Source organism: Rattus norvegicus, chromosome 9, assembly GCF_036323735.1.
Source record: "Rattus norvegicus strain BN/NHsdMcwi chromosome 9, GRCr8, whole genome shotgun sequence".
NCBI lineage: Eukaryota > Metazoa > Chordata > Mammalia > Rodentia > Muridae > Rattus > Rattus norvegicus.
This window is the reverse complement of record NC_086027.1, coordinates 66384099-66396885: the sequence shown is the minus strand read 5'-3', so window position 1 is coordinate 66396885 and position 12787 is coordinate 66384099. Positions and strand designations below refer to the sequence as shown.

General features: G+C 43.9%; 2 long non-coding RNA genes across 6 annotated transcripts in view; one reads left to right on the top strand and one right to left on the bottom strand.

The window, feature by feature from the left end:
- LOC102549484 (uncharacterized) overlaps window positions 1–3014 on the top strand; it is a 50254-nt gene extending 47240 nt beyond the window's left edge. For 2 of the 3 annotated variants that reach the window (XR_005489146.2, XR_010054786.1), the window contains exon 4: window positions 2664–3014. This is a non-coding gene — a long non-coding RNA (uncharacterized LOC102549484). The remainder of the gene's footprint in view (window positions 1–2663) is intronic. The other variant, XR_010054787.1, reaches the window with a different exon arrangement.
- On the bottom strand, window positions 2632–7486 carry LOC120094688 (uncharacterized). Of its 3 annotated transcripts, none has more exons than XR_010054789.1 (4): window positions 7387–7486; window positions 4377–4533; window positions 3939–4084; window positions 2632–2864 (listed from the first exon to the last, which is right to left on the bottom strand). It is a non-coding gene; the product is annotated as an uncharacterized LOC120094688 (long non-coding RNA). The 3 variants fall into 3 exon arrangements; XR_005489150.2 differs by having other exon boundaries at window positions 7137–7465; XR_010054788.1 differs by having other exon boundaries at window positions 2632–4084; window positions 7387–7480.
- Window positions 7487–12787: the final 5301 nt, after the last annotated feature.

Here is a 12787-nt window from a genome sequence, read left to right as displayed (position 1 = left end):
TGATTTACAAAATTTATTATCTTTAGATATTTTTAGTATTTTTTTAATTTTTTTAAAATTTGAACTAGGTTTTCAAATGTGGGTGGTTGAAACTATTGCTGAGGACAGGTCTGGGACATTCAGAATTTATGATCATAGATCGAATGCTGTAACTTGTGATAGAAAATGGGTTGAGCACAGAAAACAAAAACTGGTCATATCTAAAACCAATACACCCACCTCACAGCCACCCAAAATTCCCCACAAGGAATACTGCCCTCTTTTTGCCCAAAATAGAGGAATAAAAATACCAGTGTTAGAAGTGACAGATGCCCCGGGCAGGGCAGGGCTGTTACAGTCTTCCCAATAGTTAATGACACGGTAACCATACTGCTTTCCTCCTTGCTGTTGTCTGAGCTGTAATTGTCGACTCTGTTTGATTGTACACTCTTGACTCCTTCCTCCTCCTTCCCAAAATTTCATCCTTCTGGGTTCTCAACCATTTTGTGTATTAATTAAGACCTTTGATGGATCCTTCTAGACTTAAAAGTCTGATTGTATTTATTTTCCTTTCTATCAACTATTAAAACCCTTTCAATAACTTATAAAGTTATATTCCACAGTGCTTTCATTCTGACAGCACACCCTAGTTCTCCTTTCGAACTACAGACTAATCTTCAAAAGAAAGAATGATGTTGTTATGAAAGGTACTTGAATTGATTACTGGTTTTAAAAGACACCTTGGAGCTCAGGGAGGGGCCTCAGGAAAGCAGAAATAGGGACAGTGTTAACCTGCAAGGGACTTTTCGTGTGCCCTCTTAGAACACAATTCTTTCTTCAGTGCATCCTTCTAGGTGAGACATTATCTAGGTGAGAGAGATTTGAGGAAATGCCAGATGAACTCAATAGATCCCTTTTGCCCTGAATGCCAAGGAATTTTCTTTTATAATCTATTTAATTTTCTTTTATGTGCCTTGGTGTTTTGTCTGCATGTGTCTGAGTAAAGGTGTCAGATCCCCTGGAACTAGAGTTACAGACAGTTGTGAGCTGCCGTGTGGGTGCTGGGAATTGAATCCCAGTCCTCTGGAAGAGCAGCCAGTGCTCTTAACTCCTAAGTCATTTCTCCAGCACTCAAAATCTCAGGTCTGTTTTTTCTTTGTTTGTTTTTTGTTTTTGTTTTGAGATAGGGTTTTTCTTGTAGCCCTGGCTGAACTGGTACTTTCTCTGTAGACCAGGCTGGCCTTGAACTCACAGAGATCTACCTACCTCTGCCACCTGAATGCTTGGATTAAAGGAAGGCTTCAATCAAATGTTTTCCACAAGCTAGTTCTCATGTCCTAGGCCTGTAAGTCAGCACTTGGGGGTATGTAGGGGCTGAGATAGGAGGATCTTGACTTCAAGGCCAACCTGGGCTACCTAGTCTTAAAGAGTTAGTCTCAAAACAAATGAGAAGAAAAAAGGTCTCCATGAGTTAGACTTCAAGCCCAAAAGTGCTGTGTAATGACCCCGGCCCAAGGAAAGATGAAGAAAACACTATAAACAGCAGCACAGAAAACTCATCTGTCTCACTTCTTCCTAAAAACTAACATGAGATGAAAAAGCACATTGAGAAAATGTAAATTCCTTTAGCCACTGAGCTGCACTGTAAAGGACAAGCCAGCAGGAAAACCATTAAGCTTTCCGTCTGAATGTCTTGCAACCAGAGCTCGCAAATCTGCCCAAGAGCAACTGAGCAGATGCTCTCCAGCGAGCATTTCTTTCCAAACACAGGACGGGGAGATCAGGAGGTAGAAAGCACTAGACCCTCACTTCTCACGCATTCACGTGATTCTCACGCGGACAGGCCTTTACCTTCTTGCTGTCAATAGGATTGCCTTTCAGTTGCAGACATGCAGGCACATTAAATGACCCTTGAGTAAATGTGACTCAGCGACAGAGGAGCCTGCAAGTACAGAGGTAACTGGCGATCGCTGGGCTGCTCCCAATCACAGCAGCACTCAGCATTCACCAATCACAGCAGCACTCAGCATTCACCAATCACAGCAGCACTCAGCATTCACCAATCACAACAGCACTCAGCATTCACCAATCACAGCAGCATTCAGCATTCACCAATCACAGCAGCACTCAGCATTCACCAATCACAGCATAACACTCAGCATTCACCAATCACAGCAGCACTCAGCATTCACCAATCACAGCAGCACTCAGCATTCACCAATCACAGCAGCACTCAGCATTCACCAATCGCAGCATAGCACTCAGCATTCACCAATCGCAGCAGCACTCAGCATTCACCAATCACAGCAGCACTCAGCATTCGCCAATCACAGCAGCACTCAGCATTCACCAATCACAGCAGCACTCAGCATTCACCAATCACAGCAGCACTCAGCATTCACCAATCGCAGCAGCACTCCGCATTCACGTTGGGAGTTTAAGTTCTCAATGATAAAACCTTGCACGGTGACACCATTCCTATCACTTAGTGGTCAGTGCATCTCGCACTTTATGGAGTTTTCTGAATATAAGGATACGTTCTAGGATTGTAACAGCCTTAGACATAATCTCGTTCTTTAAGTGAAATTACCAGAAATTGTGAGTGTTTTTATCGGCACTCAAAACTGACAGCAATGAAAACACAGCCTTGCAGAGAGGACAGATGCTCTTTATTTTATTTCTAGGTTCTGTGGAACACTGGGAAGCAGAGAAGGGCAAGAACTGAATGAAGGTGGATCACAGACTGGGGCACTGTCAGTGAATTACATGTGATGTGGTGGCTCTTGGCGAATCAGATGCTTAAGTGATCCCAGTTCCAGCCAATAACTACACCGCCATTCTGCTGTGCCGGTCCTCACGACAAGTGATCAGCTGACTAGAATTCCCTATTATGTTAAACAAAACAAAACAATAAACCAAAACTATGTGTCTAGAATATCAGGATGAAAGAAGCAGTTCCTGGTGGACACGTCACTGAGGTTCTCTCTCATTCTGTTATTAGGACTGAAACGATTAAAACCATTTAACTAATCAAATGCTGATACTATAGGCGATGGGCATGTTTCTGTTATCAAGTGTAACATGATTTGGACATCGGTCCTTTTTAAAATTTTATTTTATCCTGCATGAGCGTGAGTGCCGGGGGAGTCTAGGAAGGGCATTGGCTGCCTTGGAACTAGTCACAGGCAACCGTTGCTGGTGCTGGGAAGTGAACTCCAGTCCTCTTCAAGAGCAGCAACTATTCTTAACTACCACATGGTTTCTCCAGCCTGTCACCTTCTCTTGGCCTCCACTGCCACCGCACATGGAGGTGGCCTTGCAGAGGGAAGTTATCCACATGGTTTTCTCCAACCCTTCCAATGATAGTCAATTAGAAAATAGATGTGTGAGGGCGATGGTTAGAGTCATTGTCTGAATTGAGGTTAGTTTGTGAGACGATGTGTGAGGGCTTGTATTGACTAAACTAACTGATGCTGGAAGGCCCATCTTAACCACAGTTGGAACCCCTACCTCAGCAGGAGATCCTGGACTACATAAAATCTGTAAGGAAGCTCAGCACTGGCAGCCATGTGTCACTCTGCTGCTCTCCCCTACTGGATGTCATGTGACTAGCTCTCCCCAGTCCTGCTGCTGTGACCTTCCTCCAGTTAAGAGTCAAATAACCTCCCTCTCTCTTAATGTGCCTTTGTCAGGGTATTTTACCACAGCAACAGGAAAGAGACTAAGACACACAATCAGTTGAATTGTTCTGTAAAGTATTTCAAAATTCTGAAGCATAATGGGAAACTCAGCAACACTCAACCCTAGACTCCCGTAGCTCCATGAGCCACAGTTGTGGATGTCTCCCCTTTAGCCTCTTCAGCTCACACAGCACAGGGACAGCTCTTACAGGATCTAAGCGCTGCCCATTCGTAAGATGGAAAAAGCAGAGTGGCATGCTCTCCCCCTCGTAATCTTACAGAAGCCGTGGGAGGAAAGGGCGGGCGGGCGACGGAAGGCTCAGGCGTCTCACTTGTCCTCTGTCACAGGGCTGCTTTCTTTCTGGACAGGAGTCATAAGCCAAAGCACCAATGGCCAGCAGGTAGACTCAGCAACAGAAGCAATTCTATGGAAGAATTGAATGCCACAATGGAAAAAGGAGAGACTCGAGGAGCAGTCAGCTCCTGTAAATAGGGAAGTGGGCGAGATAACCTGGGGAGAGCCTCGTCCCACAGTGATGCTCTTCTGTACTGGAGAACACACTAGTGCTCTCGGTCTTGTTGCTGACCTCCTCAAGGACCCGTCTCCATGGTGACTCACGGTGAGAAGGCAAGCAGGTTGGACAGATCCCCAAAGAACACTGGGCCTGGGCCCACTTCCCATTCATTTGAGCTTGGAAAGGTAACATGAAGATTTACCTATAGAACTGTATTTTTCTTCCTGCCCCAGTGGCCCTTCCTGGAAGAGAGATCTTTGCCAAGAGGGCTAGAGGATGCAGGAAGCCATCTTTTTCCGGGAAGATGCTGCAGCCTGAATCCCGACAAGTTCCAGTGTCATAAGCTGACCTCTGGAGATCTGTGAAAGGGTTGCATGGAATATTTAGCACGCTGCCTGCTTTTTACCAATATCAGTCATCCAAAGTCAGTGCCTCTCAACCTGTTGGTCACAAACATCAGAACACACTCGTTTCCAATAGTCTTGGAACCCCCCCCCCCCACCATACATTTACTTTTGTGGCTACTTCACACCTGGTGAGTTTGCTACTGAGCGGTACCTCCTCGGGTTCTAAGCCCGCTGGAAATAATGCGTCTTCCAATGGTCACAACCCATAGGTTGAGAACCACTCCAGGGACCTCAATTTTTAACTATCATGGAAGAAACTTTGGGCATTGGAAGAGTTTTGGAAGATGGAAACTCAAGCTATAAGTAACACAAGTTTTCAGCAAAAAAGATGAGGGAAACAAAGGACAAGGTTCTGGTTTAAAAGCCAACTCCAAATACCTGGTCAAATGCTGAGGTTAGAAGAGTATTGATCCTTACGTTGAAATGGATATGTATCTCTTCATGCATTTCTGTGAAGATTCACTACACACACACACACACACACACACACACACACACACCCCTACCTAAGTGTATATTTAATTCCACAAGATCCCAGAACACTTTGGGGGATTTCAACTGATAAGCCAACCTCAAAGGGACTGATTCTTGCAACTAAAACACAGACACCTCTGGGGTGAAATGTGGCAACAGTTTGACAGGCATAGCAGTAGGCTAGAAAGGATTCATCCAATTAAAATTATGGAATGAATTTTGGCTGGCAGAACATAATTACCAGCCTTGGAATGGGTCCAGGATCCTGAGGTTAACACCCTCCTCTTGCCAACAAGCCTCCTACCTGCCAACACTCGGAGATGGAGAAGGCTGGATCTGACATAATCGCACATAATACTGTTGTGACACCTTACACAATGATGATGATGTGCGAAGCATCATGAACCTGGGTTTTTTTTAACACTCATTATGTTACTTACTTTTATGCTACATTAGGCTAGAAACCAAATGTCCACATAAATGTTAATTTCCTCCAAACCGTGTTTAAAAATTATAATTAGAAAATTAAAAATAGATTTAAAAATTAATTTATTCCGTCAAAGTCGCTATTTGGTGATTATTTCACTTTCAGAAATGAAACTAGATTAGAAATGGTGACATTAAACCCTTGTTACATTAAGAGGAAAGAAAACAACAACAACCAGAAACAGGTCCTGATTTTTTTTGTTTTGTTTTGTTTTGTTTTGTTTTTTTGAAAATGTGTTCTCAAGGTTGACTGGCCTTGGGGGGTGGGGGGGCGGTGGAGAAGGAAATGCCTAAGTATCTTCCACAGTCCTGGGAAACTGACTAAATGAGGGTGTGTAAGTGCGAAAGGGTGGGGGGTTCAGCTCCTCTGGAAGGAGGGCCCTGCATGGCTAGGTGGTCCCAGAGAACCTAATGCTTGTCTTGTACGTCCTCTTCGGACTTGGTAACTGCAGTCACCAAGAGTTCCTTGGGTAACTGCAGCCTGGGAGTATAGGCCCTAAGAGGCCTTTGTCCCTGCCCCACTCCTCAGCCACCTCCTCCAGGGACTGGTTTTTGGTCTATCACCTGAAGTCATCCCAGGCTGTATGGGCTGGCCATATCAGATCTTTCTGTTCCAAATCACCAAGAAGAATAGGTATTGCTTTTGGCTGCCTTCTAAGAGCAAAGGCTGTGCCACCTTTTGCTGGGAAGGAAAATTTCTCCAACAGCATCTTCGTATGATTTAGCTTGTCCATGGGGAATCAGAACATGGAACGAGTGGATGAGACTAATCCTTTCCCTTGCACTGTTAGGGTTGCCATAAACACCATTTGTTAAAAAGCATAATTACGTTGGGAAAGTGCCTGATGACACAATTAAGCTGCATAAACACACTGAAAACAAATGAAAACCAGGACACACCCACACCCCCTGTGTAACGTGATTTTTCTGTTTACACAGAAGAGAGAGGCCTGGGTTGCTTTATTTCATCATTATTAATGTCTGGAAAAACCAAGGGATTGTATTTTTCTGAGTTTTCAATAATTGGGCAGCGGAAAACCTGCCTGTAGGCTGGAAAGCAGCTGGGAAATGGGCGAGCAGTGGCCAGTGTGCACTTGCAGAGCAAGAGCGTCCGACCTTAGCCATTCAGGGGACATTTTTGCCACTGCACTATCGTCCACTTGGAGAACTTTCCCAGACAAAACAACCCACTTTAAACATTTGAAGAACGAATTCACTGGGCCTTCCTCCTTTTCAGGTATGATATTTGAAAAAGGCACACACTGTGATAGCCTGATCCTGAGTTATTTTCTTATATTTTGAGGTATTTTGATTCTTTTTGATTATAATGTTGTTTCAGGCATGGGAAATAAGTTGCCAAATGTCTGGTGTTCTGCAAGGAATTAATGTAGCCTCCCAAGTGTGTGTGATTAATACATTTGTGACCAAAGAGTAAGTCCTACTTTTGGCATGATTGGGTAGCATATATGAGAAAATATGTCTCTCAGTTCAAGGAGGAGAATCATAGAAAGATTAATTTTAAATTGGTTTAGAAACTTTAGTGATCAAAGGACAAGAAAGAGCTTAACAAATCAAATAACTGCTTTAGGACCCACCTGGGCCAAGGTGTATGGCGATATCTACCTATTATCTACCTACTTAGCTGTCACAGGCCTTTTTTTAAATTAAAAAAAAATCAACATATTATAACCTCTACTTTTCTGCATTTCTCCAAGAACTTAGTTTCACAACACAATGATCCGCCTACTTGTTAAACAGAAGCCTGGAAAGCAGAATAAGTTAAGCTGAGAAGGGCCATGCACCTTCCCGTGGAAGAGCGAGCTTCCACAAGGAAGTTCCACTCACTTCACAGGCAGGCAGAGCCATTTGCCCATTTGTTCCAGTGCTGTTATCATGTTCCTCATGTGCATGTCCAGTGCACACGACCGTGTACACCCAGGATACTGCTCCGGCCAGTCTGATGACAATTAGAGTTGAGTGTTCAGGTCACAATGCCCTGCTGTCCAGGATGGTAGGATTTGCATGGTTAGTGAACACGGAAATAACCCTGAGCTGCAGAGACGGCAGCAAAGAATCCTTTTCCTTTTGTTCATTCTATCGCCTCTAGCCCGGGGCTCTTTTTGGCAGCCCGTTTACCTCAGAAGCCAGAAGAAACTGTTGAGAGCAGAGCAAAGCAGGTCCTGGGAAAAGCGGCATGAACAGCTGGCAGCTGCTCTGACTGCTGCCCCACCCACCGCATCCATACTCCTGAAGGATCCTGGTCCTCAGCGGACCTGTGGGCGTACTGAGATAGACCACTTCTTCTGGCGTACACACTTGGTCTTTTCAAATGGCTGTGTTAGCTTAGCTCTGCAGGTTTGCACACTGGTTCATGCACGAATCACTGAGATGCCGATTGTTCAGGGTGCTGTTAGGATCCTGAGAAGGATCTGTTCACCCCCCCCCCCACATGTACTGTTTCCTTCATGGGCCACTTGCTTGGTCACTAGTGGAATAAGCATCATAGACCATACGTCATCATTTTTATTCAGAGAGTTACATGAAAAATAAGCTCTCTAAATGCCAAGCAGTGTTCAAATCACTCTTGCCACACAGTCCACGCTATCTTTACAGTATTATTATTGAGCCTGCATTTTTTTCTGTGCAAGGACTATTGGACAATTACATGTGAATGATGGGCACAGGGTCACCCGATGGTAAATCAGTGGAGATTGAGACTCAAGCCTCCTTCTCATGGCCAGCACTACCAAGAGATGTTACTAGGTGTCTGTCACACACACCCCCCCCAAAACATCCCTTTGGTGATGCATAGTTTAAATATCATTTGCTTTTATGCTCAAACACACATAAAACATACGGTATCTGCAGCTTAAAATCACTTAAATAGAAATGTTTTGTTACTCAAGCCAGCAGCTTTGTGTCCCTAGGGGATGAGTGTCAGCCATCACCTGAACAGAGTAGCTTAGTTTCTGATTGCCATTTTTTACCGCTTCCATGAGAAGACTTCACTCCAACTCACCTCTAACTAGAAGCACATTTTGGTTTCTGTCTTCCAACTTGGAAGTGTTTGTGAAATTCCTAGTAATTACTGATTTTTAAAAAAGAAACACAGCCAGCCTCGTCTACAGAGCGAGTTCCAGGACAGCCAAGGCTACACAGAGAATCCAAAAGAAAAGAAAGGAAAACAAAACACCTTTTGGAGTCACCATGCAGCCAGCTGTCACTTGTCCTTTGTGGGAAGAGCCAAGCGGTTTGGGTACTTCAGTATCAGACACGTGACATCCACTGTGGTCGGGCTACCTGTCTGTGACTGAATGAACTTGCAGAGATGTTTGTGGAAGACACACACTTATGGATTCCTGGGTCTCGACTCACAGTTTTTATCAGCTTATTAGTGGCAGCCGCTCAAAAGGAATTATAGCTATTATACCCCCATTACAAACACCAAACAATTTCCTTCTGCTGAGATTCATAGGACTGTGTCTCCTGCCAGCGTTCATTCTCTTTCCTACACGTGTGCTTAAGAAATTGCAGGAGAGCGAGTTTTAGTCTTTCAGCATTTGGGGCTATTGAATCACATGGAAATGTGAACAAAAGCTTTTCAGAAGATTCAGGGTGGGGGGGGGGGTTGGGAATCATGATCAGCTCTCTCTCTCTCTTATTCCAGGAGCTAGAATGTGTTGAGAAACAACATAAGAGAGGGAATCGCTTTCGCTCCTGTTTCCTCTTTTGTAGTTAGTCTGAAAGGTGCCGGGAGGGTTGGTCGCACAAGTTAAGACTGTGAGCCTGCTTTACCAACAGTGGAAAAGGACACATGTTTACGTGGGCGGAATAAGATGATATAAATCTTACTTTTTTTTTTCTAATTAGGCAAAACAGGCTCACATAAATGGCCTAGTAGGTCTTCAGTACAGGAGACTGAGTTGTGAATTTTAGACCTAATGAGTGCAGGGCTCCATGGAAGTTTGACTGTGAGCAAGTGACGTGTTTTTATCTCCTCACACCGGCCATATTAATGGTGTCGGGCTGCTGGAAGCTCTGAAGCGCCTGCCTCCAACTGCTTCTTCCTCCAGCTCTGAAAAGATCTGTTGTTAAGTTGCCAGGGGACAGAGGTATAATAGCATCACTAAAGGCTTAATTACCACCTAAACCCTTTAGCCCTTTGCTTTGAATTTGCTTTTGTAGCATTATGGGGAGACTTTTAAGGAGGCCGGACCAGGCCTGTAAACTTCAAAAATAACTCTGGGTTTATGTATGACTGCCACAGCAGGGTAGAGCAGCATTCTCCTTCAGATTACACAGTCAAGAGAGTCATAAGGCACTGAAGCTGGAAGTCATTAACATCTAACTGTTGGTGGCCCTCCAAGGAAGATGGCATAGTCAGAACAGCCTCAGATGGACAGGTGTGTGCACACCCAAACCTCTTGAACCATGCACTAATTACCTTTCTCTAGATTTTTCTTTAAAAGGGGGGGTGGGGAGGAGGTGAAAAGGCTCAGAGTTTGCTCAGGAACGTCTGGTTTCTGGTTTTTGGAAGGAAATACTGACAAGAACAAGTAGATGAGATTGCTAAGACACACACGATTTTGCAGCTGTGGCTTTGATGATTTTGAGACAAGATTATACTATGTAGGCTGGTCAGCCTAGAACTCACGATCCTCCTGCCTTAGCCTCCAAATTGTGAGATGATGGTCATATGATCTCACAGTCACCTTAGAGTTATACAACTGGGCCACTGAATAAAATGCTTCTCTTAGACTAAGTTAAGAGACCTTCAGTGAGTTCAGTAGTCAGTCCCTCAGGTGTCTTATAAACAGCCAGTGATTCTGTCGGAGACTTCCGGCCATTGTACCTACACATGCTGTAAAAGATGGGCAATCCCTGCGCATGAATATCAAGCTTTGGGTCACTTTCAAAGGTCACAATCCAGAAGTTTTCAATCAAATTAAATTTAACTATATGGGAAGAAATTTAAGTATTAAGGTTTCACCACGGGGGGGGGATCCTTGCATTTTTGTGACTTTTTTCCTTTTTTAAAATAAGAATGTTTTTTATTAATTCTTTGAATAATCCACACATACATACAACATATTTTGATCATATTTACTCCCTTACCTCCTCTAAACGTCCAGATCTCCTGTTTACCTCCCCACCCAGTTCCAACTTCTTTTTTTTTTTTTTTTATTTTTATTTTTTTTTATTAACTTGAGTATTTCTTATATACATTTCGAGTGTTATTCCCTTTCCCGGTTTCCGGGCAAACATCCCCCTCCCCCCTCCCCTTCCTTATGGGTGTTCCCCTCCCAACCCTCCCACCATTGCCGCCCTCCCCCCATAGACTAGTTCACTGGGGGTTCAGTCTTAGCAGGACCCAGGGCTTCCCCTTCCACTGGTGCTCTTACTAGGATATTCATTGCTACCTATGGGGTCAGAGTCCAGGGTCAGTCCATGTATAGTCTTTAGGTAGTGGCTTATTCCCTGGAAGCTCTGGTTGCTTGGCATTGTTGTACTTTTGGGGTCTCGAGCCCCTTCAAGCTCTTCCAGTTCTTTCTCTGATTCCTTCAATAGGGGACCTATTCTCAGTTCAGTGGTTTGCTGCTGGCATTCGCCTCTGTATTTGCTGTATTCTGGCTGTGTCTCTCAGGAGCGATCTACATCCGGCTCCTGTCGGTCTGCACTTCTTTGCTTCATCCATCTAGTCCAATTGGGTGGCTGTATATGTATGGGCCAAATGTGGGGCAGGCTCTGAATGGGTGTTCCTTCAGTCTCTGTTTTAATCTTTGCCTCTCCCTTCCCTGCCAAGGGTATTCTTTTTCCTCATTTAAAGAAGGAGTGAAGCATTCACATTTTGATCATCCGTCTTGAGTTTCGTTTGTTCTAGGGATCTAGGGTAATTCAAGCATTTGGGCTAATAGCCACTTATCAATGAGTGCATACCATGTATGTCTTTCTGTGATTGGGTTAGTTCACTCAGGATGATATTTTCCAGTTCCAACCATTTGCCTACGAATTTCATAAACTCGTTGTTTTTGATAGCTGAGTAGTATTCCATTGTGTAGATGTACCACATTTTCTGTATCCATTCCTCTGTTGAAGGGCATCTGGGTTCTTTCCATTTTCTGGCTATTATAAATAAGGCTGCGATGAACATAGTGGAGCACGTGTCTCTTTTATATGTTGAGGCATCTTTTGGGTATATGCCCAAGAGAGGTATAGCTGGATCCTCAGGCAGTTCAATGTCCAATTTTCTGAGGAACCTCCAGACTGATTTCCAGAATGGTTTTACCAGTCTGCAATCCCACCAACAATGGAGGAGTGTTCCTCTTTCTCCACAACCTCGCCAGCATCTGCTGTCACCTGAGTTTTTGATCTTAGCCAATCGCACTGGTGTGAGGTGAAATCTCAGGGTTGTTTTGATTTGCATTTCCCTTATGACTAAAGATGTTGAACATTTCTTTAGGTGTTTCTCAGCCATTCGGTATTCCTCAGCTGTGAATTCTTTGTTTAGCTCTGAACCCCATTTTTTAATAGGGTTATTTGTTTCCCTGCGATCTAACTTCTTGAGTTCTTTGTATATTTTGGATATAAGGCCTCTATCTGTTGTAGGGTTGGTAAAGATCTTTTCCCAATCTGTTGGTTGCCGTTTTGTCCTAACCACAGTGTCCTTTGCCTTACAGAAGCTTTGCAGTTTTATGAGATCCCATTTGTCAATTCTTGATCTTAGAGCATAAGCCATTGGTGTTTTGTTCAGGAAATTTTTTCCAGTGCCCATGTGTTCCAGATGCTTCCCTAGTTTTTCTTCTATTAGTTTGAGTGTGTCTGGTTTGATGTGGAGGTCCTTGATCCACTTCGACTTAAGCTTTGTACAGGGTGATAAGCATGGATCGATCTGCATTCTTCTACATGTTGCCCTCCAGTTGAACCAGCACCATTTGCTGAAAATGCTATCTTTTTTCCATTGGATGGTTTTGGCTCCTTTGTCAAAAATCAAGTGACCATAGGTGTGTGGGTTCATTTCTGGGTCTTCAATTCTATTCCATTGGTCTATCTGTCTGTCTCTGTACCAATACCATGCAGTTTTTATCACTATTGCTCTGTAATACTGCTTGAGTTCAGGGATAGTGATTCCCCCTGAAGTCCTTTTATTGTTGAGGATAGCTTTAGCTATCCTGGGTTTTTTGTTATTCCAGATGAATTTGCAAATTGTTCTGTCTAACTCTTTGAAGAATTGGATTGGTATTTTGAT